Source organism: Cherax quadricarinatus, chromosome 46 (assembly GCF_038502225.1).
Source record: "Cherax quadricarinatus isolate ZL_2023a chromosome 46, ASM3850222v1, whole genome shotgun sequence".
Taxonomy (NCBI): domain Eukaryota; kingdom Metazoa; phylum Arthropoda; class Malacostraca; order Decapoda; family Parastacidae; genus Cherax; species Cherax quadricarinatus.
The window spans coordinates 23456904-23482429 of record NC_091337.1 but is presented as its reverse complement, the minus strand read 5'-3'; positions in this window follow the sequence as shown (position 1 = coordinate 23482429).

The window sequence follows — 25526 nt, the reverse complement described above, 5'->3', positions numbered from 1 at the left end:
GAGAGAGAGAGAGAGAGAGAGAGAGAGAGAGAGAGAGAGAGAGAGAGAGACAGAGAGAGAGAGAGAGAGAGAGAGAGAGAGAGAGAGAGAGAGAGAGAGAGAGAGAGAGAGGCAGACAGACAGACAGACAGACAGACAGACAGACAGACACATATTTTGTATAACCACCTCTTTGATATTGGGAGGTGTGAGCATCAGTTAGTCTTGCCTCTTAACTTTTCACCGACTGACCTGACTGAGCATTTCCCATCGATTTTTAACCTGTGTGTGGAGTTCTTCTCTTCTTCTGTGTCACTGACCACCTCACTTGACGCCTTTGCCACTCATCTGGAACTAATGTTGTCTATATCCCAGTGACTGAATTCCATTTGCAGTTTCCAATCATGCCTCTTATTTTTACGTCCCTGCCTATGCCCCGCATGACATTCTGGTATCCCTCTTCGTTTTTTTAAATTTCTTGAGCGCATGGTCCCTCATTCTATTTTCAGGGTTCATCACTTTTACTTTGAACACTTGCGTTGATACACTACTTTGTACATAATCATGTTTCACTTTGTTTTATAGTTAGTCTTTTTATTTATATATTCCTTTCCCTTTCTTTCACTCCCATCCCTTTTTCCAGATGATCGTTGGTCATAGCCTCATTTTCGCATCTTACAGCTGCAAAAACTTTTCATCGAACAGTTTTGAAATCTATTTCTTTTTGCAACTTCCTTTGATGCTCTTCAGTTTACATTTTCATTATTATTTTGACATCTGCACACAAGGATATGGTGAAATTAATTCTTCTGACCATAAACAGTATTGGTCCCAGCACGGATCCTTGTGGAACACTAGTTTCACTCTCTCATGCTGATGTTTCATACCCATCAGTAACTGTTTTCTATTATTCTAGCATTTCCTTATTCGTATTAATACCTTTCATTTTACCCTAGCTGCTTCTTTAATTTGATAAGTAGCCTTTAATGTGTCACTATCAAAAGCCTTCTTACAGTCTAAGAATTTTTTCTCAAAAAATCACTTTCTTTCTTGCCCGAGCTGTGTCCGGCATAAATGTCCACGGGGTTTGTAGGATATATCTTTTAATTTCTTATTCCATTTTGGTGTTGGGTGAATAATCTTCCACTTTAAAGCTCTTCAAACCTCTTGACCTAACAGCCTTTCCAAGAAAGCTGCAAGATTGTATCGTTACAGATACAGCCAGTAGGTCAGGGCTCTTTTACCTTTCTTAAATATTGGTTTAAAATTTCTTACTTTGCAGTTAGCAGGCAAGGTAAGAAAAATTGGAGTTTGTACTCGTAACTTTAATAAAAGTTTCCTGCCCCGTAAAGGGTTAGAAATGATCAAGGTTCCAGGACCGAAACGTTGTCTAATAAATAGATTACAACGTTTGCTAACTTCTGCTCAATATCAGTTACCAACATTTATACCAGTCATGGGTTCTGTCGTGTCTAATCTTAAAACTACACATAGTCTTTGTTTCCACTAGCTTCTCATACATGTCATTCCACTTCCTAACCACACTGAAGCTGAACTTTATTCTAGTATCCTTGAGACTCATCTGTAAATTTAATTTACGACTGTGTTCCCCCCTTATTCCTCATCCCGTATGTCTTCTTGTCTGCACTGAGTACATAGTGAAAGAGAGAGAGAGAGAGAGAGAGAGAGAGAGAGAGAGAGAGAGAGAGTTAGTTACCAATTCGGCCTAAGAGTGTGAGAGTATGTGTGTGTGTGTGTGTGTGTGTGTGTGTGTGTGTGTGTGTGTGTGTGTGTGTGTGTGTGTGTGTGTGTGTGTATGTGTGTGTGTTTGTGTGTGTGTGTGTGTGCTCACCTAATTGTACTCACCTAATTGTGGTTGCAGGGGTCGAGACTCAGCTCCTGGCCCCGCCTCTTCACTGATCGCTACTAGGTCCTCTCTCTCTCTCTCTCTCTGCTTCCTGAGCTGTATCATACCTCTTCTTATAACTATGTATGGTTCCTGACTCCACTACTTCACTTGCTAGGCTATTCCACTTCCTGACAACTCTATGACTGAAGAAATACTTCCTAACGTCCCTGTGACTCGTCTGAGTCTTCAGCTTCCAGTTGTGACCCCTTGTCCCTGTGTCCCCTCTCTGGAACATCCTATCTCTGTCCACCTTGTCTATTCCCCGCAGTATCTTGTATGTCGTTATCATGTCTCCCCTGACCCTTCTGTCCTCCAGTGTCGTCAGTCCGATCTCCCTCAACCTTTCCTAGTACGACATTCCACTGAGCTCTGGGACTAGCCTTGTTGCAAATCTTTGTACTTTCTCTAACTTCTTGACGTGCTGGGTTCCAGACTGGTGCTGCATACTCCAGTATGGGCCTAGCATACACAGTGTACAGTGTCTTGAACGATTCCTTATTAAGGTATCGGAACGCTATTCTCAGGTTTGCCAGGCGCCCGTATGCTGCAGCAGTTATTTGGTTGATGTGTGCCTCCGGTGATGTGCTCGGTGTTATGGTCACCCCAAGGGCTTTCTCCCTGAGTGAGGTCTGTAGTCTTTGTCCAACTACCCTATACTCTGTCTGCGGTCTTCTTTGCCCCTCCCCAATCTTCATGACTTTGCATTTGGCTGGATTGAATTCGAGAAGCCAGTTACTGGACCACATGTCCAGCCTGTCCAGGTCTCTTTGCAGTCCTGCCTCATCCTCATCCGATTTAATTCTTCTCATCAACTTCACATCATCTGCGAATAGGGACACTTCAGAGTCTATTCCTTCCATCATGTGGTTCACATACATCAAAAATAGCACTGGTCCTAGAACTGACCCCTGTGGGACCTCGCTCGTCACAGGCGCCCACTGTGATATCTCTTCACGTACCATGACTCGTTGCTGCCTCCCTGTCAGGTATTCCCTGATCCATTGCAGTGCCCTCCCTGTTACATGCGCCTGATCCTCCAGCTTCTGCACTAATCTCTTGTGGGGAACTGTGTCAAAGGCCTTCCTGCAGTCTAGGAAAACGCAATCTACCCACCCCTCTCTCTCGTGTCTTACTTCTGTTACCTTGTCATAAAACTCCAGGAGGTTTGTGATACAAGATTTGCGTTCCATGAACCCATGCTGGTTTTCATTTATAATCTTGTTCCTTTCCAGGTGTTCGACCACTCTCCTCCTGATGATCTTCTCCATGACTTTGCACACAATACATGTCAGAGACACAGGTCTGTAGTTTAGCGCCTCGTTTCTGTTTCCTTTCTTAAATATGGGGACTACATTAGCTGTCTTCCATTTCTCAGGTAGTTGCCCAGTTTCAAGGGATGTGTTGAAGATTGTGGTTAGAGGCACGCACAGCATCTCTGCTCCTTCTCTAAGGACCCTCCTCCTCAGTTGTTCGTATGTCATTCAACACCTGTTGGTATATTCCCTCTTGATGTTCCCTTCTGTGCTGTCTTCCCACAGCCCTTCCTGTCTCTACTGTAAAAACTTCCTTAAATCTCCTGTTCAGCTCCTCACATACCTCCTGATCATTTCTTGTGAGTTCTCCACCTTCTGTCCTTAATCTGATCACCTGGTCTTTGACTGTTGTCTTCCTCCTGATGTGGCTATACAACAGTTTCGGGTCAGTCTTGATTCTCGATGCTATGTTATTTTCATACTGTCGCTGGGCCTCCCTCCTTACCTGTGCATACTCATTCCTGGCTCTGCGACTGATCTCCCTATTTTCGTGTGTTCTCTGCCTTCTGTACTTTTTCCATTCTCTATTGCACTTTGTTTTTGCCTCCCTACACCGTCGGGTAAACCAAGGACTCGTTTTGGTCTTCCCGTTGTTACTGTTGCCCTTGGGAATAAACCTTTCCACTGCCTCCTTGCATTTTGTTGTTACACATTCCATCATTTCATTTACTGGCTTTCCTGCCAGTTCTCTGTCCCACTGGACCTCCCGCAGGAAGTTCTTCAACCCTATGTAGTCCCCTCTTTTATACTCAGGCTTTTCCCATTCAACTCCTGTTATTCTCTCCACTTGCAGCTCTACTATGTATTCAAAGCACAGAACCACGTGGTCGCTAGCTCCTAGGGGACTCTCATACTTGATATCCTCAATGTCTGAGCTGCCCAGGGTGAACACAAGGTCCAATCTTGCTGGTTCATCCTCCCCTCTCACTCTGGTAGTGTCCTTAACATGTTGGTACGTGAGGTTTTCCAGCACCACGTCCAACATCTTGGCTCTCCATGTTTCGGGACCCCCATGTGGCTCCAGGTTTTCCCAGTCAATCTCCCTGTGGTTGAAATCCCCCATTACCAGCAACTTTGCTCTGCTGGAGTGAGCTCTTCTTGCCACCTCAGCAAGTGTGTCCACCATTGCTCTTTTGCTCTCTTCATATTCCTCTCTTGGCCTCCTGCAGTTCTGTGGTGGATTATACATCACTGCAATGACCACTTTGTATTCCCCAGACTGAAGTGTACCTGCTATGTAATCTCTTTCTCCCGTCTCATCTATGCCTTCCATTGTCTCGAATTTCCATCTGTTTTTTACGTGTGTGTGTGTGTGTGTGTGTGTGTGTGTGTGTGTGTGTGTGTGTGTGTGTGAGCTAAGTCAGAACAAGACTACAAAATATGTTAATAAAGAGGTGAAAAATGTTCATGTTTGCCACTCCGTGAAAAAACAGCATTACTTAAACACATGCTGAATCAATGAGAGAGAGAGAGAGAGAGAGAGAGAGAGAGAGAGAGAGAGAGAGAGAGAGAGAGAGAGAGAGAGAGAGAGAGAGAGAGAGAGAGAGAGAGAGAGAGAGAGAAAGAGAGAGAGAGAATCAATAATCGTTTAGACAAGATGCTGATGACAAGAGAAAGACCGTGCCAGAGTGTGGGAGATTTTCTCCCTCCCCCCTCCATCACGCATCTTGTCTAAGCTCCCTCCATCACTCATGAAATTCACTCCATCATTCATCATGTCTACCCTCCCTCCTTCACTCATGTCTACAATCATTCGATCACTCATTATGTCTACACTCACACTCCCTCCATCACTCATCTCTCCACTCACACATGTTTACACTCCATTCAACACTCATCTTGTCTACACTCCATCACTTATGTCTATACTCCACCCATTGTGTCTACACACAGTCCCTCCATCACTCTTGTCTGCATCATTAATTATGTTTAAACTCCATCACTCATTATGTCTACCCTCGGTAATTAGTTACGTCTACACTCCATTAATCATTGAGTCTACACTCAACTCATGTCTACAATCCGTCTCTCATGTCTACACTCCGTATCTCATGTCTACACTCCATTTCTCATGTCTACACTCCGTCGACCATGTCTACACTCCTCTCATGTCTACTTTCCATTTCTCATGTCTACACTCCTTATCTCATGTCTACACTCCGTCTTTCATGTCTACACTCCGTCTTTCATGTCTACACTCCGTCTCTCGTGCCTACGTCCCGTCTCTCATGTCTACACTCCGTCGCTCATGTCTACACTCCGTCGTTCATGTCTACACTCCTTCATCACATGTCTACACTTCATTTCTCATGTCTACACTCCGTTTATCATGTCTACACTCCGTCTCTCATGTCTACATTTCGTCTCTCATGTCTACACTCCGTATCTCATGTCTACACTCCATTTCTCATGTCTACACTCCGTCTCTCATGTCTACACTCCTTCTCTCATGTCTACACTCCGCCTTTTATGTCTACACTCCGTCTCTCATGTCTACACTCCATATCTCATGTCTACACTCCATTTCTCATGTCTACACTCCGTCTCTCATGTCTACACTCCTTCTCTCATGTCTACACTCCGTCTCTCATGTCTACACTCCTTCTCTCATGTCTACACTCCGTCTCTCATGTCTACACTCCTTCTCTCATGTCTACACTCCGTCTCTCATGTCTACACTCCTTCTCTCATGTCTACACTCCGTCTCTCAGGTCTACACTCCGTCTCTCATGTCTACACTCCGTCTCTCATGTCTACACTCCTTCTCTCATGTCTGCACTCCGTCTCTCATGTCTACACTCCTCTCATGTCTACACTCCGTCTCTCGTGTCTACGCTCCGTCTCTCATGTCTACATTTCGTCTCTCATGTCTACACTCCGTATCTCATGTCCACACTCCGTCTCTCATGCCTACACTCCTTCTCTCATGTCTACACTCCGTCTTTCATGTCTACACTCCGTCTCTCATATCTACACTCCGTCTCTCAGGTCTACACTCCGTCTCTTATGTCTACACTCCGTCTCTCATGTCTACACTCCGTCTCTCATGACTACACTCCATCTCTCATGTCTACACTGCTTCTCTCATGTCTGCAATCCGTCTTTCATGTCTACACTCAGTCTCTCATGTCTACACTCCGTCTCTCATGTCTACACTCCGTCTCTCATGTCTACACTCCTTCTTTCATGTCTACACTCCGTCTCTCATGTCTACACACCGTCGCTCATGTCTACACACCGTCGTTCATGTCTACACTCCGTCTCTCATGTCTACACTCCGTCTCATGTCTACACTCCTTCTTTCATGCCTACACTCCGTCTCTCATGTCTACACACCGTCGTTCATGTCTACACACCGTCGTTCATGTCTATACACCGTCGCTCATGTCTACACACCGTCGCTCATGTCTACACACCGTCGCTCATGTCTACACACCGTCGCTCATGTCTACACTTTCTCCATCACTTTAATATGTCTGTTAACTTCATTATTATTTTGGAACGTGAAATTAATAACTTAATGTGAAGCGCTAAACCAGAATGGACGATAAAGCGATGGAATTTTAGGAGGAATTACTTACCAAAGGAAGAGGAGAAGAGGATGAGTTGGAAGAGGATGAGGAGGAGGAAGAGGATGAGGAACAGAAAGAGGAGGAAGAAGATGATGAGGAAGATGAGGAGGAAGAGCTGGAGGAAGAGGAGGAAGAAGAGGAGGAAGCGGAGGAGGAGCAGGAGGAGAACGAGGAGGAGGAAGAGAGGAGGAAGAGGGGGAAGAGAAGGAAGAGGAAGCAGATGATGATGGGAAGAGGGTGGAGCTGGGAAACGTTAGTTATGACATTTACAAAGCAGTGTGACCAGGCAGGTCACTCGGCCCTCACAACCTTGAGAGGAAAAAAGTAATACACAACACAGGATAAAAACAAGGAAACAACAAACAATAAAAGTTACTAATCATGAACACTCGAGACAAATAAATGATGTCATAGCAAGTGAAAATCACTAGCATCAGTTAAATCCTCCATTAAGATATTAAATAAGAGGTCCCCGAGGTCCTGGCAGGCATCTCAGTAATGAAGGCGGAAATGATTAGGAAAAATAAGGATGTTCATAGAAACTAGGCGGAGGTGGAGGCAGAGGCAGTGATGGTGGAGGAGGTGGAGGAGGTGGAGGAGGTGGAGGAGGAGAAATAAGATGTGGTTAGAAGAAAAAGAGGAGGTAAATACACAAATAATTAGAAGCGAGTCACCCGCCATCAAACAAGGTAATCAGAAGCAAGCGGTATGCCCATAGAGGCCATACAACGTCCTGGAACAAATACGTAATCAGGTTCGATCCAAGGCAAGGCAATGGAGGAGACTTCAAGCTCTTTGGATCAAAAGCTCCTCACCGGCATCCAGCCACCTCTCGTGAAGGACGAGACGAAGGGAACATGGATATGCAGGTCAGTATGGATATCCAAAAAGATTCTTTGGCATCGGGCAAGAACAAAAGACAGGAGTAAATGGGCAATGGCCATAGATGGGGATAAAGCATGAATAGACAGGCAAGGGGCAAGGATTGATAGTATAAGCGTAGAAGTAGAGGGGAAAGGAATGAGAGACTAAGAAGTTGAAGAGAAATAACAGGTGAAAGGGCAAGTACTAAAGGAAAGGGGGAAAGAATAAATGTAAGTGGGCAAGAATAGGTGGAAAAGACATGAACAGGTGAAGGAGCAAGAACAGGTGGAAGGGGGGCAAGGACAGGTTCAAGACTACAAGAACAGATGGAAGAGGGCAAAAAGGGCGGAAGAGGGCAGGAATAGGTGGAAGAAGCACGAATACACACGCACGGACACTAACAATTACAAAACACACACACACACACACACACACACACACACACACACACACACACACACACACACACACACACACACACACTTGAACCACAAAAACTAACAACCATGAAGAACACCAACCACCTACGCACTAACAGTTATAAACGGGACTAACAAACAACACTAACAAACAGCACTAACAAAGAACAAAAACTGAACACCATCACAGGAAATCAAAATATCTGGATTCAGTTTAAAAAAAAAACATTAATTTTTTTTACGTTAAAGCGGAGACAAGACAGGTGGGAATGAGCAAGGGTGAGTCAGACGTGGCAGGGGTCAGGCAGGCGTGGCAGGAGTCAGGCAGACGTGGCAGGGGTCAGGCAGGCGTGGCAGGGGTCAGGCAGACGTGGCAGGGGTCAGGCAGACGTGGCAGATGTGAAGCAGAGGTTGAGGCAGATGTAGGAAAGGTTGGACAGACGTGGCAGAGATGAGGTTGTAAGAATAAGAGGGGTTGGGTGAGGATACGCGGGAGGGTGTAATGATAGATGGGATCGAACAATAAAAATATATGCAATATTCAATAAAAAAAAGGATATAGATAAGGACAGGTGGGAATGGGCAGTGATCAATGGAAAAATGAAGGGATAGAAAGGGAAAAAATTATAGTGTCAGGGATAGGAAATACCACTAGTTAACTGGTACTTGTGTTCTGCCTGAAGCATCACTAACCAGACACCATGTGTAGTACCGCAACTACTGCCAGGGTACAAGTGTCACTGCCCAGAGGAACTACTGCCAGGGTACAAGTGTCACTGCCCAGAGGAACTACTGCCAGGGTACAAGTGTCACTGCCCAGAGGAACTACTGCCAGGATGCCAGTGTCACAGCCCAGAGTGAATTATGACTAATAGTTTCCTATATCTACAGTGTGTATGTCCACCTGGTTCTTGAACGACTGAACCAATTTGGCAGCACTAACAATTTCAAGAGTTCGTTTAAGTAACTTTTTCCATGACAAAAATATTCAGTACCTAAATCCTTCTCAAGCCACTGGATACCGAGGCCCTATAATAAATCGCTTGTCATTTAAAAACAAAATCTTGTTTGATTACGTCGATTTGCACAGCATTTTAGAATTTTGAAAGAGGTCACCTTACAGCTTCTTTGTTTCGTGTGTGAGAACAGATTGTGTGATACAGGTGTTTTGTTTCTAAATATGAGTTTAGTTGTGTTTTATTGCACGCTATTAATTTTATCATCGTGTTTTTTTCTGTAATGTGACGACCATGTCAGGATAGGTAGTCCAGTCGCAGTGTGTCACGAAGCCTTGTACTGTGTTAAAATGGTTTCCCTTGTTCTGTGCTGGGATTTACTGTGAAGCCTCATAATGGCCTCGCTGCTCTCTCCCACCAGGACGCTGTTTGCTAGATTATTGGTCATTAATATTTACTATACCAATGCACTTATCTTCCGACGTCTCTCAGTCACTCATTATATATATGATGATCATACTTTGTGTCATTATATTGACACTATATTGTTATTATACTGAATATGTTTACCATGCACTCATTCAGAATGAGAGGGAAAGAATGAGAGAGAGAGAGAGAGAGAGAGAGAGAGAGAGAGAGAGAGAGAGAGAGAGAGAGAGAGAGAGAGAGAGAGAGAGAGAGAGAGAGAGAGAGAGAGAGAGAGAGAGAGACAGAGACAGAGACAGACAGACACAGACAGACAGACAAACAGACAGACAGAGACAGAAAGACAGACAGGCAGAGACAGAGACAGACAGACAGACAGACAGACAAAGACAGAGACAGAGACAGAAACGAAGCCTACAGATCAGCCTTAGTTTGGCTTTCGTTGTAGAGAGGCTGCTACTGCTAAGTACATGGCATGGTGAAGGAATGAAAGACATCCTACCACCCATAACAGGAACTTGCAGAGGCAAGCCTGTAGGCATATGGGTGACGTTCAAAAGTGGGCCATCGCTAAGTGGGAGGTGGACACAAAAAGAAAGCTAGCATCAGGTATAGTAGGCTCCAAAACCCGGTGGTCCCTGGTCAAGGACAGACAAGGTTATCTGCCTGATGAACTCATTCCACCTCTAAATCGACAGGATGGGACCACCTCTACTAGCAGTCAAGAGAAAGCGGACCTCTTTGCCAAACATTTTGCTACCAAAATGCAAGTTCCTGATCCAGCAAGGGACCCTCCTGGGCTAGCAAGCAAGAACTGTGTCAGAATTGTCAGTGGTGATAATAAGGCAGGAGGAGGTGCATTTCCTTCTTAAACCGCTTGACTAAGAAAAGGCTGTAGGCCCAGACAAGTTGAGCCCAAGATTGCTGAGAAGATGTGCAAACCAGCTAGCAGCACCTCTAACTCGCATCTTTCAGCACTGCCTAGTACAGTGAAATGGCCTTGTCTGTGGAAAGAGGCAAATGTAGTCCCTGTTCACAAAAAGAAGATCAGAGCAGAAATCAGCAACTACAGACCAGTGTCACTCCTGTCAATCACTGCCAAGCTCCATGAGACAATAATCTCATGACAAATGAGAGTTTTTGACTACCACTCACTACTTTGTAATCGTCAATATAGCTTCAGAAAAGGTCACTCTGCTGCCGATCTGTTGTTAAACCTCTCCACTAAGTGGCACCAGTCACAGGATGAATCCAAAGTCAGCTGTGTGGTAGCACTGGAAATTGCTGGGGCTTTCGACCGGGTGTGGCACCAGGGCCTCTTAGGAAAACTGCAAGCTCTAGAAATTGCAGGCTCTACGCTATGTCTCCTCGGTGATTACCTTCATGGTAGATCTTTAAGGGTAGTTCTCATTGGAACAGAATCAGTAAGGCATCCTATTGGGGCTAGTGTTCCACAGGGAAGTGTGCTGGGACAATTGTTATGGAATGTCTACTTCAATGACCTACTTCATCTTATCCCAGAATCCCATGCATATGCAGACGACTGTACACTGACATTCACTTATCCAAGAGAAGAAATGCCAGCTGCTCTATGCTACATCAATCACCAGCTAAGAGCTATATCAGCTTGGGGAAATAGATGGCAAGTAACATTTGACCTGAGAAAACACAAATGATGATCTCAAGGCACCATGATGGTAATGCCGGTGCAGTAGTAAGGATGAATGGGAGGGTGTTGGCACCTGGGGAAGCTGATATCCTTAGGGTGAAATTTGACACCAAACTGACCATGAAGAACCACGTTGTAAATCTTGCAAACAAGACAGCCAGGAAGGTTACACCATTTCGCCGTATCTCGCATCTGCTTGACACTAGGGGTTGCAAGATTTTGTACGAGGCACAAGTACGCTCACACCTTGAGTATGTTCCACATTCTTGGTTTGCCTGCCCCCTCTCATTTGCAACTGCTTGACACAGTAAAGAACAGAGCAAAACGTCTCAACTCTCGCCTGGACCAATCCTAGATAGATCTGTCATTTCAGCAGAGCCTTCAACACAGGAGGGATGTGGGTGGCCTTACTGTTATGTACAAGGCCAATATTTTCAAAGTACCACACTTGGATCCACTTCGAAGAGAGCGAGAAGCAAGCTTCTATACCACAAGACGAGCAGAAAGCAGCTGAACCCTTCTCCAGAACATCACTTCATCTGAGATCATTTATCCCCAGGGTAACTCGAGTCTGGAACACATTCGTACAGCATTGTGATGTCAACGAGATAAAGTCAGTTGATCAAATGAAAATGCTGGCCCACAGATGGCTCCAACTTCATCCGGTTCCCTACTTGTATGTCTCATAACAATAAAAATGCTTTCAAATGAGTTGATGTAGGTAACAGCTCTTAGCTTGTCAATAAAGTTAGGAATTCTTAACCTGTATATATATATATATATGTATATATATATATATATATATAGAGAGAGAGAGAGAGAGAGAGAGAGAGAGAGAGAGAGAGAGAGAGAGAGAGAGAGAGAGAGAGAGAGAGAGAGAGAGAGAGAGAGAGAGAGAGAGAGAGAGAGAGAGAGACAGACAGACAGACAGACAGACAGACAGACAGACAGAGTGACGAAGAGAAAGCAAGTGCAAGAGAGAGAGAGAGAGAGAGAGAGAGAGAGAGAGAGAGAGAGAGAGAGCGTGTTCCAAGAGTGCCGTCAGAATCGATAACGATTAAATATGGACGCTCGCCCATACAAATATTAATATGGCAAGAGCAAATATGATAGGGAGACCAGGGGAGACTAAGCTTTGTGATGTACAGGGAGACCAGGGGAGACTAAGCTTTGTGATGTACAGGGAGACCAGGGGAGACTAGCTTTGTGATGTACAGGGAGACCAGGGGAGACTAAGCTTTGTGATGTATAGGGAAACTAGGGGAGACTAAGCTTTGTGATGTACAGGGAGACCAGGGGAGACTAAGCTTTGTGATGTACAGGGAGACCAGGGGAGACTAAGCTTTGTGATGTACAGGGAAACTAGGGGAGACTAAGTTTTGTGATGTACAGGGAGACCAGGGGAGACTAAGCTTTGTGATGTACAGGGAGACCAGGGGAGACTAAGCTTTGTGATGCACAGGGAGACCAGGGGAGACTAAGCTTTGTGATGCACAGGGAGACAGGAGACTAGCTGTGGGAGCACAGGTACCAGGGAGACTGCTTTGTGATGTACAGGGAGACCAGGGGAGACTAAGCTTTGTGATGTACAGGGAGACCAGGGGAGATTAAGCCTCGTGATGTACAGGGAGACCAGGGAAAAGCAAGAGAATAAGATTATAGCAACAATAGGAAAGGTAATAGAATAAGGAAAGAAAAAGGGAGCAAGAGAAGAATGGAGAGACAGTCGTGGTGAACAGAGGAAGAGAGAAGGGAAAGCAGAGCTACTGTAGAAGAGAGAGAAGGAGGGAACGAAGTAGAATGAGAGGGAGGATGAGAGGGACGAGGAATGAGAGGGATACATAGAGAAATGTAGGATGAAATGGAGATAGAGGAGGCAAGGATGAATATAGAGGAATTAAGGATGAAGATAGAAGAGGCAAGGATGAAGATTTAAGAGGAAAAATAAGAGCTAGAGGACGGAAAGTGGCAGAGAGAGAGAGCGAGGGAGAGTAAGAGGAAGAGGAAGAGAGAGGAGAGATAAGGAAGGAGAGTCAGAGGGAGGAAGAGGGAGAGGAAGGAGAGAGAGTGGGAAGGTGAGGGAGACGTCAAGGAGTGGGAAGCCACTTGCTAAGCCACACCAATAAGTCACTTGCTGAACAACGTCACTAAACCACACCACTAAGCCACTTACTAAGCCACAACGGTAAACCACTTACTAAGCCACACAACTAAGCCACAATGGTAAGCCACTTACTAAGCCACAACGATAAGCCACTTACAAAGTCACACCACTAAGTCACTTATTAGACCACACCAATAAGCCACACCACTTAAACCACTTACTAAGTCATACCACTAAGCCCAGTACTAAGCCACTTATTAGGCCATTCCACTAAGTCACACTACAAAGCGACTTACTAAGCCACACCACTAACCCACACCACCAAGTCACAATACTAAGCCTCATACGAAGCCACACCACTAAGCCACGCCGCTAAGCCACACTACTAAGCCACACCAATAAGCCACACTACTAAACCACTTACTAAGCCACTTACTAAGCCACATCACTAAGCCACACCACTAAGCCACACCACTAAGCCACGCCGCTAAACCACATCACTAAGCCACACCACTAAGCCACACCACTAAGCCCCATTCACAATGAGCCAGCTGTGGTCGGCTCATTAGAACAGCAGCGTCATATTTCAGCGCAAGTCCAGTCAAGCCTAAGACCAATTATGACAGAGGTGAAGCAGACGTGGCAGGGGTTAGGCAGATGTGGCAGGGGTGAGGCAGATGTGGCAGGGGTTAGGCAAAGATGGCAGGAATGAGGCAAAGGTGGCAAGGGTGAGGCAGATGTGGTAGGGGTGAGGCAGATGTGGCAGGGGTGAGGCAGATGTGGCAGGGGTGAGGCAGATGTGGCAGGGGCTAGGCAAAGATGGCAGGAATGAGGCAAAGGTGGCAAGGGTGAGGCAGATGTGGTAGGGGTGAGGCAGATGTGGCAGGGGTGAGGCAGATGTGGCAGGGGTTAGGCAAAGATGGCAGGAATGAGGCAAAGGTGGCAAGGGTGAGGCAGATGTGGTAGGGGTGAGGCAGATGTGGCAGGGGTGAGGCAGATGTGGCAGGGGTTAGGCAAAGATGGCAGGAATGAGGCAAAGGTGGCAAGAGTGAGGCAGATGTGGTAGGGGTTAGACAAAGATAGCAGGAATGAGGCAAAGGTGGCAGGGGTGAGGCAAGGTTGGCAGGGGTAAGGCAGACGTGGCAGGGGTGAGGCAGACGTAGCAGGGGTGAGGCACAGATGGCAGAGATGATGCAAACGTGGCAGGGGTGAGACAGATGTGGCAGGGGTGAGGCATACATGTCAGACGTGAGGCAAAAGAGGCGGAGGTGAAGCAGAGGTGGCAGGAGTGAGGCAGGAGTGGCAGGGGTGGGGCAGATGTGGCAGTGGTAGGGCAGATGTGGCAGGAGTGAGGCAGAAGTGGCAGGGGAAAGTCAGACGTTGCAGGGTTAAGTCACACGCGGCAGGGGTAAGGCAGACATGACAGGTGTTAGACAGAGGTGGCAGGGGTGAGGCAGAGGTGGCAGGGGTGAGGAAGGCGTGGCATGGGTAAGGCAGACGTGGTAGGGGAGAGGCAGACGTGTCAGGGGTGAGGCAGACATGGCAGGAGTGAGGTAGACGTTTCAGGGGTGAGGCAGACATGGCAGGAGTGAGGCAGACGTGTCAGGGGTGAGGCAGACATGGCAGGAGTGAGGCAAACATGGCAGGAGTGAGGCAGACGTGTCAGGGGTGAGGCAGACATGGCAGGAGTGAAGCAGATGTGTCAGGGGTGAGGCAGACATGGCAGGAGTGAGGCAGATGTGTCAGGGGTGAGGCAGACATGGCAGGAGTGAGGCAGACGTGGCAGGGGAGAGGCAGACGTGGCAGTGATAAGGCAGACGTGGTAGGGGTAAGGCAGACCTGGCAGGGGTAAGGCAGACCTGGCAGGGGTAAAGCAGACGTGGCAGGGGTAAGGCAGACGTGGCAGGGGTAAATCAGGCGTGGCAGGGGTAAACAGACGTGGCAGAGGTAAGGCAGACGTTGCGGGGGTGAGGCAGACATTGCAGGGGTGAGACAGACGTAGCAGGGGTAAGGCAGACGTAGCAGGGGTAATGCAGACTTGGTAGGGGTTAAGCAGACTTGGTAGTGGTAAGGCAGACTTGGTAGGGGTAAGGCAGACTTGGTAGGGGTAAGGCAGACTTGGTAGGGGTAAGGTAGACGTGGCAGGGGTAAGGCAGACATGGCAAAGGTAAAGCAGACATGACAGGGGTAAGGCAGACGTGGCAGGGGTAAGGCAGACGTGGCAGGGGTAAGGCAGACGTGGCAGGGGTAAGGCAGACGTGGCAGGGGTAAGGCAGACGTGGCAGGGGTAAGGCAGACGTGGCAGGGGTAAGGCAGACCTGGCAGGGGTAAGGCAGACGTGGCAGGGGTAAGGCAGACGTGGCAGGGGTAAAGCAGACATGGCAGGGGTAAGGCAGACGTGGCAGGGGTAAGGCAGATGTGGCAGGGGTAAGGCAGACGTGGCAGGGGTAAGGCAGACGTGGCAGGGGTAAGGCAGACCTGGCAGGGGTAAGGCAGACCTGGCAGGGGTAAGGCAGACGTGGCAGAGGTAAGGCAGACGTGGCAGGGGTAAGGCAGACCTGGCAGGGGTAAGGCAGACGTGGCAGGGGTAAGGCAGACGTGGCAGGGGTAAGGCAGACCTGGCAGGGGTAAGGCAGACCTGGCAGGGGTAAGGCAGACGTGGCAGGGGTAAGGCAGACCTGGCAGGGGTAAAGCAGACGTGGCATGGGTAAGGCAGACGTGGCAGGGGTAAGGCAGACGTGGCAGGGGTAAGGCAGACGTGGCAGGTGTAAGGCAGACGTGGCAGGGGTAAGGCAGACCTGGCAGGGGTAAGGCAGACTTGGCAGGGGTAAGGCAGACGTGGCAGGGGTAAGGCAGACGTGGCAGGGGTAAGGCAGACGTGGCAGGGGTAAGGCAGACGTGGCAGGGGTAAGGGAATCAGGCAGTCGAAGGCGGATGGGTGTAAATCCTGCCAAGTTAATTGCTTTTTGGAGGGAGCAGATGGGCAGGGAGGAGAGGTAGAGAGGGAGGAAGGGAGGAAGGGAGGAAGGGAGGCAGGAAGGGAGATAAGGAATGAGAATACATAGATAGGAGAGGAAGAGACGGTACAAAAGGAGGATAGTAGAGTAACAGAGTATAGGGACATGCAGTAAGGAAGTAGGAAGGGATGTAGATAACAAATACGATAGGAGGAGTGATGGAGTGAACAGGTAGGCAGAGAGGGGGGAGAGAGGGAAGGAGTTAACGAGAAGGAACTGAGGCGAGAGGGAAGGCGTGAGCAGATAGGTAAGTTGGGAAGGAGTAAGCAGGTAAATGGGTAGGGAGGGAGGGAGGAGGGAGGGAGGGAGGGAGGAGGGAGGGAGGGAGGGAGGAAAGAGGGAAGGGATGAGCAGGTAAGTAAGGAGTAGGTAAGTAGGGAACGAGGGAGGGTAATTTGAAGGGGTGAGGAGAAAGGTAGAGAGGGAGGAAAGAGGGACTGAGCAGGAAGGCAGGGAGGTAGAAGAGAGGGAAGGAATAATCAGGTAGGTAGGGAGGGAGGAGAGTCTGAAGTAGTGAGCAGGTAGGTAGGTAGGTAGGGAGGAGAGAATGGAGGAATGGGAGAGAGGAAGAAGTGAACAAGCAGGTAAAGAGTGAGATGAGAAAGAAGGGAGGAGAGAGAGAAAGAGAGGGAGGAGGGAGGTGCAAGGGAAGGAGTGAGCAGGTTGGTAGTGATGGAGGAGGTAGGCAACAGATCAATACTAAGGGAGCAAAAAGTAATTAGGGAGAAAGTAATAAGAACAAATTCTATTACAATTGGCAATACAATATAGATTTACTTTCCTGGCTTCCCGTCTAAGTTATACACAAGTGTCCTATAAACCAGCTGAGTCCACCCTAAATCTCGCTCAATATCTCGTGAAACGATTTTCCCAGAATAACATCACCTGACCTCAGTGTGACGTCCCTTCATAACAGCAGCAGCAGGTCATGGACGCAACAGAAAGTTCCCTTAACAACAGCTGGTCATGTGGTGCTGCTGTCAAGGGAACTTGACAGCAGCACCAGATCATGGACACAAAAAGTTCCATTCAAAACACCAGCACTAGGTCATAGACACTGTAGAAAATTCCCTTCACAGCAGCAGCAGGTCATGGACACAACAGAAAGTTCCCTTCACAGCAGCAGCAGGTCATGGATACAATAAAGTTCCCTTCACAGCAGCACCAGATCATGGACGCAACAAAAAGTTCCCTTCATAGAAGCAGCAGCAGGTCATAGACAAAAAAAAAGTTCCCTTCAAAGCAGCAACACCAGATTATAGACACAACACAAAATTCCCTTCACAGCAGCAGCAGCAGCAGCAGCAGGTCATAGACACAAAAAGTTCCCTTCAAAACAGCAACACCAAATCATAGACACAACACAAAATTCCCTTCACAGCAGCAGCATGTCATGAACACAACGGAAAGTTCCCTTCACACGTCACAGCAGCACCAGCCCTAGGAGGTCATGGACACAGCGGGAAGTTCCTTACACACCAACACCAAACAGATCATGTTCAAAACAGGACATTGCCTTCCAAGAAACAGATTATTTTCACAACAGAAAGTCCCCTTCACGGCAACGGATCATGGTCAAAATCATTTGTCTCCTTCACAGCAACAGGTCATGGACACAAAAGAACTGCCCCTAACAGCAACAGGTCGTGGGCATTAAGGAACATCCGTTGTAATCAACAGATCATGGTAGCAACAGGACGATTTCTTCACACCAATAAGTCATAGCTACAACAAGATATTCCTCTCATTATAAATTATCACAACCACACACTTTAACAAAGCTTTCAGCTGACAATCGAAGAACCCAAGTTTAATGCTGGGGAGGCGTAACATTTTGACAAGTCTCTGAAATCCAGCTGCTCCTATTCCCCAGGAGTAAAAATAGATTTTATCGACTGTTGTGTGGTGCATGCAGATGAAGGACACACACACACACACACACACACACACACACACACACACACACACACACACACACACACACACAAAACCACACAATGTCAGGCCATCTTGGAGTACGCAGGACTAGCATGGAACAGACATCTGATGAAGCAAGTCAAGAAGCTGGAAAAAGGCGGTGATAGACTCACTAACTTACAGAAGACCAAGACAGGAATGCTACAAGAGCCTATAGAGGAAGTGGCTAAAACACATCTTTCAACATTAATCATAAGGAAGGAGACTGCTAGACCTGTGATCCACACCAAGGACCAGACACATAGAAGGTTAAGATGGTGAAGCAGGCGAGAAAATATGCTAGGATCTCAGCCAAAAAGGAGGGAATAAACCAACACGATTGGACTTATTATTTACAGTACACACATCTGACATAAAGTATAATACCACAAGCCCCTGGGTGTCAGCGACCATATAGTACTGCGTTATGAATGCCTTGTGGAAATAAACACGGAAAAGAACATACTACTAGAGGGTAAGGAGAAGCCAGACTTCATAAGGGACTATGTAGGAATGAGAGAATTATAAAAAAGTAGTATAGTGGGAAAGGAACAATGAATAAAATTGAGTATTTACCTGGAAAGTACCGGAAGGCGGAGGATAATTCCAACCTCAGAAGATGTAAAAAACAATAGAGCAAATGCAAGGAGACAGTGAATGAGCAGAAAACACAGAAATGAATATGTATGAATGATACGTGATACTGACCAGTTATCTGAGAATGATATAGCAATGAAAACCGAAGGTGAACCGAAGTTTCTATACAACTACGTAAGAAGGCAGGCAACAAGACTGAAGAAAGAAGTGGGGAGAGCTTACAAGAAATATGCAATGAATTTGAACAAACGCTAAGAACGTATTCTGAGAAGAAATACAGACAACATCAGAGGCAGAGAGAAGAAAACACAAACAAGTTGTAGACACAGTTCGCATAACAAGCAAACAAGTGGGAAAGCTATTGAGTGAGCTACATACCTTGAAAGCAAAGGGATCAAACGTTTCCTCTCCATGGATTCTGACAAACGGCACAGAAGCACTGTGTGAACCGCTAGCTAAAATCCACAAGTCACTTGTAAAGGACAACTGCCAGAGGTGTGGAGGGGTGGTAAATATATTTATGTTCCTGTAGGCACAAATAAGTATTTAAAAATGGGAAACTTGACACCTATTCAGAAATACCCAGTCACTCCCAACAGGTCTTGGGCACAGACAACTGCTCGAAACATGAGTGACAACAAATTAAAAAAAAATGCAAGAGATCTCAACCTGACTGGAAAATAATGGAAAGGATGTGCACGGACAATGTCAAGAAGGAAGAACCGAGTCAGGTGAGGCTAAAGGATGTGAAGCTCACTTGGTAAAGAATACAAAGGCGCAATATCGAACTGGAACACGATATAAATAACCCGCACATAGGAAAATGAAACTTTTTGAAGACGTTTCGGTCCGTCAATGGTTCAAGTCGGACCGAAACGTCGTCATAAGTTTCACTGTCCTATGTGTGTTTGTCTCTCTCACTTCGTAAGTTAAGAGAAATGGGAGGATGAAACCTAGAGAGAAGATAAAGGCTACTCAAAGAGGAGGGGGTAGGTAAAGAAAGGTGGGGGCCCGTAGATAATCAAATATTAAATATTTGCGCCAGTGGAAGAAAGGGGAGATGGAAGGAAGAGAAAACACTAAAGGCAGAGCATACATACGAAAGGAGGGAAAACAGGTGACAGTTAAAAGGGTGATAATTCTCCTTCTACCTCCTTGCGTAATTGTGAGAAACACAACTATCACCGCTTAACTCCCGTACGGCATCGTTTGGATAAGTGCTGCGTGATACTTTACCTGATAAATTAGACACGTGTGCAACATTTGGGTATCTATAATGAGGAAACGTTTCGCCAAAAGGTGGCTTCATCGGGCCTTTAAAGATGCATTAAAGATACCCAGTCCATTAAAGATACCCAAATGTTGCACATGTGTCTAATTTATCCAACTTATGTCTTATAAATTCTTGGAATATCTTGAAATTCGTTCGTCTTAGTGTTTCCTGTGTTAAACATTCTATGATGCACAACACAACCAATCACTTGCAATATCTCTCCTTCCTCGGGATGTTTGTTTACACTGAGCTAAGTAAATTCCTGAGAGGGACGCTAAAGCACTTAAACTAAAAATAGAATGAACAACAATCATACAAAGCCCCCCCAAGAAAACACTGCATAATGCTCGAACAAGAACATCAGCGAGGACATAGAACTTGTATTCTTACTAAAATATGGCACATGTATTCGAAGTGGAAACATTATTAGCAAGAATAATGCAAAGGTTTTTCAGAAGCAAGATACAAGTATTTGAACAAGAACATTAGCAAGAACAAAGCAATATAAATATTCTAACAATAACATAGCACTTACGCCCATGAAAGAACATAGCACAAGTGCTCAAGCAAGAAAATAGCACAAATGTTCGAACAAGAACACACAGCAAAAAAGCAAGTGTTCACACAGCAACAGATTAGTAAACATTTCACCTCATATTTGCCTTTTAAAAATAGCAATTAACTGCAGCAATTAAGAGTCAACAGCCTGTGGGCTAATGAGTGAGGCCAGACGTGTTTACACGCGGAGCTTCGCAAAGTTACAATAAATCCAGCAGTTATTTACATCTTTTTTAGATAAAAATATCTGACAAAGATTACTTTTGCATAGCATTGTGGTTAACATATTAATGTTCTGTGACGTCACGGGTTATTGACTTCTCTGTGTTGGACCTTCAACAGCACTGATGCCCACACCCACAACCATCCATAAGTAAAAACCCACCCAAACACCCACACCCACCCACGCACCGACCTACACACCCACACACACACACACACACACACACACACACACACACACACACACACACACACACACACACACACACACACACACACACACAAAGACACACACACAAACACACACACACACACACACACACACACACACACACACACACACACAAAGACACACACACACACACAAAGACACACACACACACACACACACACACACACACACACACACACACACACACACACACACACACACACACGCAAGATTTAAAGAGGTATTTACAGTGGAAACCAGTAGGACTCCAGGAAATCAGAACAGGGGGGCACACCAGCAAGTGCTGGATGAGGTACATATAACCAAGGAGGAGGTGAAGAAGCTGCTATGCGAACTTGACACCTCAAAGGCGGTGGGACCAGACAACATCTCTCCATGGGTCCTTAAAGAGGGAGCAGAGATATTGTGTGAGCCATTAACAAAGATCTTCAACACATCATTTGAAACTGGGCAACTCCCTGAGGTATGGAAAATGGCAAATGTAGTCCCAATTTTTAAAAAGGGAGACAGACATGAGGCATTAAACTACAGACCTGTATCACTAACGTGTATAGTATGCAAGGTCATGGAGAAGATCATCAGGAGGAGAGTGGTGGGGCACTTGGAAAGAAACAAGTGTATAATTGACAACCAGCACGGTTTCAGGGAAGGAAAATCCTGTGTCACAAACCTACTAGAGTTTTATGACAAGGTGACAGAAGTAAGACAAGAGAGAGAGGGGTGGATCGACTGCATATTTTTGGACTGCAAGAAGGCCTTCGACACAGTTCCTCACAAGAGGTTACTGCAAAAGCTAGAGGATCAGGCACACATAACAGGAAAGACACTGCAATGGATCAGAGAATATCTGACAGGGAGGCAACAACGAGTCATGGTACGCGACGAGGTGTCAGAGTGGGCGCCTGTGACAAGCGGGGTTCCACAGGGGTCAGTCCTAGGACCTGTGCTGTTCTTGGTATATGTGAACGACATAACGGAAGGGATAGACTCAGAAGTGTCCTTGTTTGCAGATGATGCGAAGTTAATGAGAAGAATCAAATCGGATGAGGATCAGGCAGGACTACAAAGAGACCTGGACAGGCTACAAGCCTGGTCCAGAAACTGGCTCCTTGAATTTAACCCTGCCAAATGCAAAGTCATGAAGATTGGGGAAGGGCAAAGAAGACCGCAGACACAATATAGTTTAGATGGCCAAAGACTGCAAACCTCACTCAAGGAAAAAGATCTGGGGTTGAGTATAACACCGAGCATATCTCCTGAGGCGTACATCAATCAGATAACTGCTGCAGCATACGGGCGCCTGGCTAACCTACGAATAGCGTTCCGATACCTCAGTAAGGATTCGTTTAAGACTCTGTACACCATTTACGTCAGGCCCATACTGGAGTATGCAGCACCAGTCTGGAATCCATACCTAGTCAAGCACGTCAAGAAATTAGAAAGTGCAAAGGTTTGCAACAAGACTAGTCCCAGAGCTACGGGAATTGTCCTACGAAGAAAGGTTGAGGGAAATCGGCCTGACAACACTGGAGGACAGGAGGGTCAGGGGAGACATGATAACGACATATAAAATACTGCGCGGAATAGACAAGGTCGACAAAGACAGGATGTTCCAGAGAAGGGACACAGACACAAGATGTCACAATTGGAAGTTGAAGACTCAGATGAATCAAAGGGATGTTAGGAAGTATTTCTTCAGTCATAGAGTAGTCAAGCCGTGGAATAGCCTAGAAAGTGGCATAGTGGAGGCGGGAACCATACATAGTTTTAAGGCGAGGTATGATAGAGCTCATGGGGCAGGGAGAGAGAGGACCTAGTAGCAATCAGCGAAGAGGCGGGGCCAGGTGCAATGGCTCGACCCCTGCAACCACAAATGGGTGAGTACAAATAGGTGAGTACACACACTCACACACACACACGCACGCACACACACACTCACACACACACACACACACACACACACGCGCTCACACACACACACACACACACACACACACACACACACACACACACACACACACACACACACACACACACACACACCCACAGCACATATATGAGTTTCAAGTCTTCTATCTATCGTAAATCAATTTCTAGTAGATCATGGGATGACCAGTATGTCTAAAACATGTTTTTACGTTCAAATTTAACATAAAATAGATGTGTGAGCTTCGCAAAATATTCATATATACTCACTTCACTTTATTCTTCCTATATGATCCAATCCACTACAGTCGAGATTCTTGCAACTGCCAACCCCCCGATATATATATCCAAGCGCTTTCGTGATTACTCACATTATCAAGGAACTATGAAAGTAAAGCATCCAAGGAAGCTATATAAGGGGTCTGGCCGGCACCTCACTATCAGATCCCATATATATATATATATATATATATATATATATATATATATATATATATATATATATGTCGTGCCAAATATGTAAAACTGGTCAATTAGCAAGAACTCATTTAAAATTAAGTCCTTTCTAAAATTTTCTCTTATACGTTTAAATATATATTTTTATCATTAATGTTGATGTTAAAATTTATAACTTTGCACCAAAAGGAACTTAGGAAACTTACCTAACCTTATTATAACAAGAGCAATTTATTTTAGCCTAACCCAACTAAATATATTTTAGATTTGTTTACAATAATTTAATACTAAACAAACACAGTGAAACATATTTTTTTCGTTAGATTCAGAATGATTTTTGGCGAAATTATTGTATACACAAATTTTCACTTTTCCTATATGGGAACAAAAGGCCATACAGGATATTGCAAGAAACCCAAAATATTTCTATTCCTACGCAAAATCCAAGCTTAGAACTACCTGTAGAATTGGACCAGTAATGAGAGGAGACTCGTATACTGACGATGAACAGGAAATGAGTGAAATCCTAAAAGAACAGTATGAGTCGGTGTTCAGCAACCCACTAAATGACAGCAAGGTAGAAAATGCAGAAATATTTTTCACTCCAGAAGAAGGCCGCACAGACCAACTAACTGACATTAGTACAAATCCCATAGATTTCGAAAAAGAAATGGAAAACATGCCCACTCACTCAGCACCTGGACCAGATTCATGGAATGCTCTATTTATAAAGAAATGCAAAGTACCACTAGCACGAGCCCTCAGTATTCTCTGGAGAGAGAGTTTAGATCTAGGTGAAATACCGGAGGCCTTAAACAGTGCAGATATAGCTCCTTTGCACAAGGGAGGTAGTAGAGCACTAGCTAAAAATTACAGACCATTAGTCATAACCTCTCCCATCATAAAAATCTTCGAAAGACTGATGAGACGGCAGGTTACAAATTTCATGGACCAGCGCAACCAACATAACCCGAACCAACATGGTTTTTAGAGCAGGACGATCATGTCTCTCACAGCTGCTGAACCATTATGACAGAATTACGGAGGCACTGGAAGACGACCAAAACGCAGATGTGATTTACACAGATTTAGCAAAGGCGTTTGACAAATGCGATCATTGAGTGATAGCGCACAAAATGAATGCCATGGGCATTACTGGGAAGGCAGACGGATTTTCGGTTTCCTAACACACAGAACACTAAAAGTAGTAGTTAACATGGCAAGATCCAGCATCAGCGAGGTCAAAAGCTCAGTGCCCCAAGGCACTGTCCAGGCACCTCTGCTGTTCCACATCCTCATAGCAGACATAGACAAAAACACCCGGCACACTTCTGTATCATCATTTGCAGATGACACTAAAATAAGCATGAAAGCCAGTACGACAGAGGACACTGAAAAAGTACAGAAAGACATAAACAGGGTTTTCCAGTGGGCAGTGGCAAACAACATGACGTTCAATGGTGATAAGTTCCAGCTGCTTAGGTATGGAAAGAATGAAGAACTCAAAAGGAGCACTATATACAAAACTCAAGAGGGTCACCAAATAGAACGTAAGGAGCACGTAAAAGACCTAGGAATAATTATGTCAGCGGACCTTTCTTTTAAAGACCATTTAAAGATCACGACAGTCAGAAAGATGACTGGCTGGGTATTGAGAACTTTCAAAACAAGGGAAACAATGCCGATGGTGACACTCTTCAAAGCGCTAGTGCTCCCTCACTTAGAAAATATTGCTCAGTGCTGACGGCCCCGTTCAGGGCAGGAGAAATATCGGAGCTGGAACAAATAGAGAGATCGTTTACGGCTCACATTGAGCCAATAAAACACCTAAACTACTGGAACGCATGCGAGTATTGAACATGTACCTGGAAGGTACTCGAGGGCTTGGTCCAAAATCTGCACACTGCCATAACAACATACTGGAGTGAGAGATATGGGAGGAAGTGTAAAATAAACCCAGTGAGGAGCACGTGTGCGGTGGGGACAATAAGGGAACACTGTATCAACATCCGGAGTCCCAGACTTTTCAGCATCTTACCAGAAGATATCAGAAACACTGCTGGTGTCAGATCAACCAG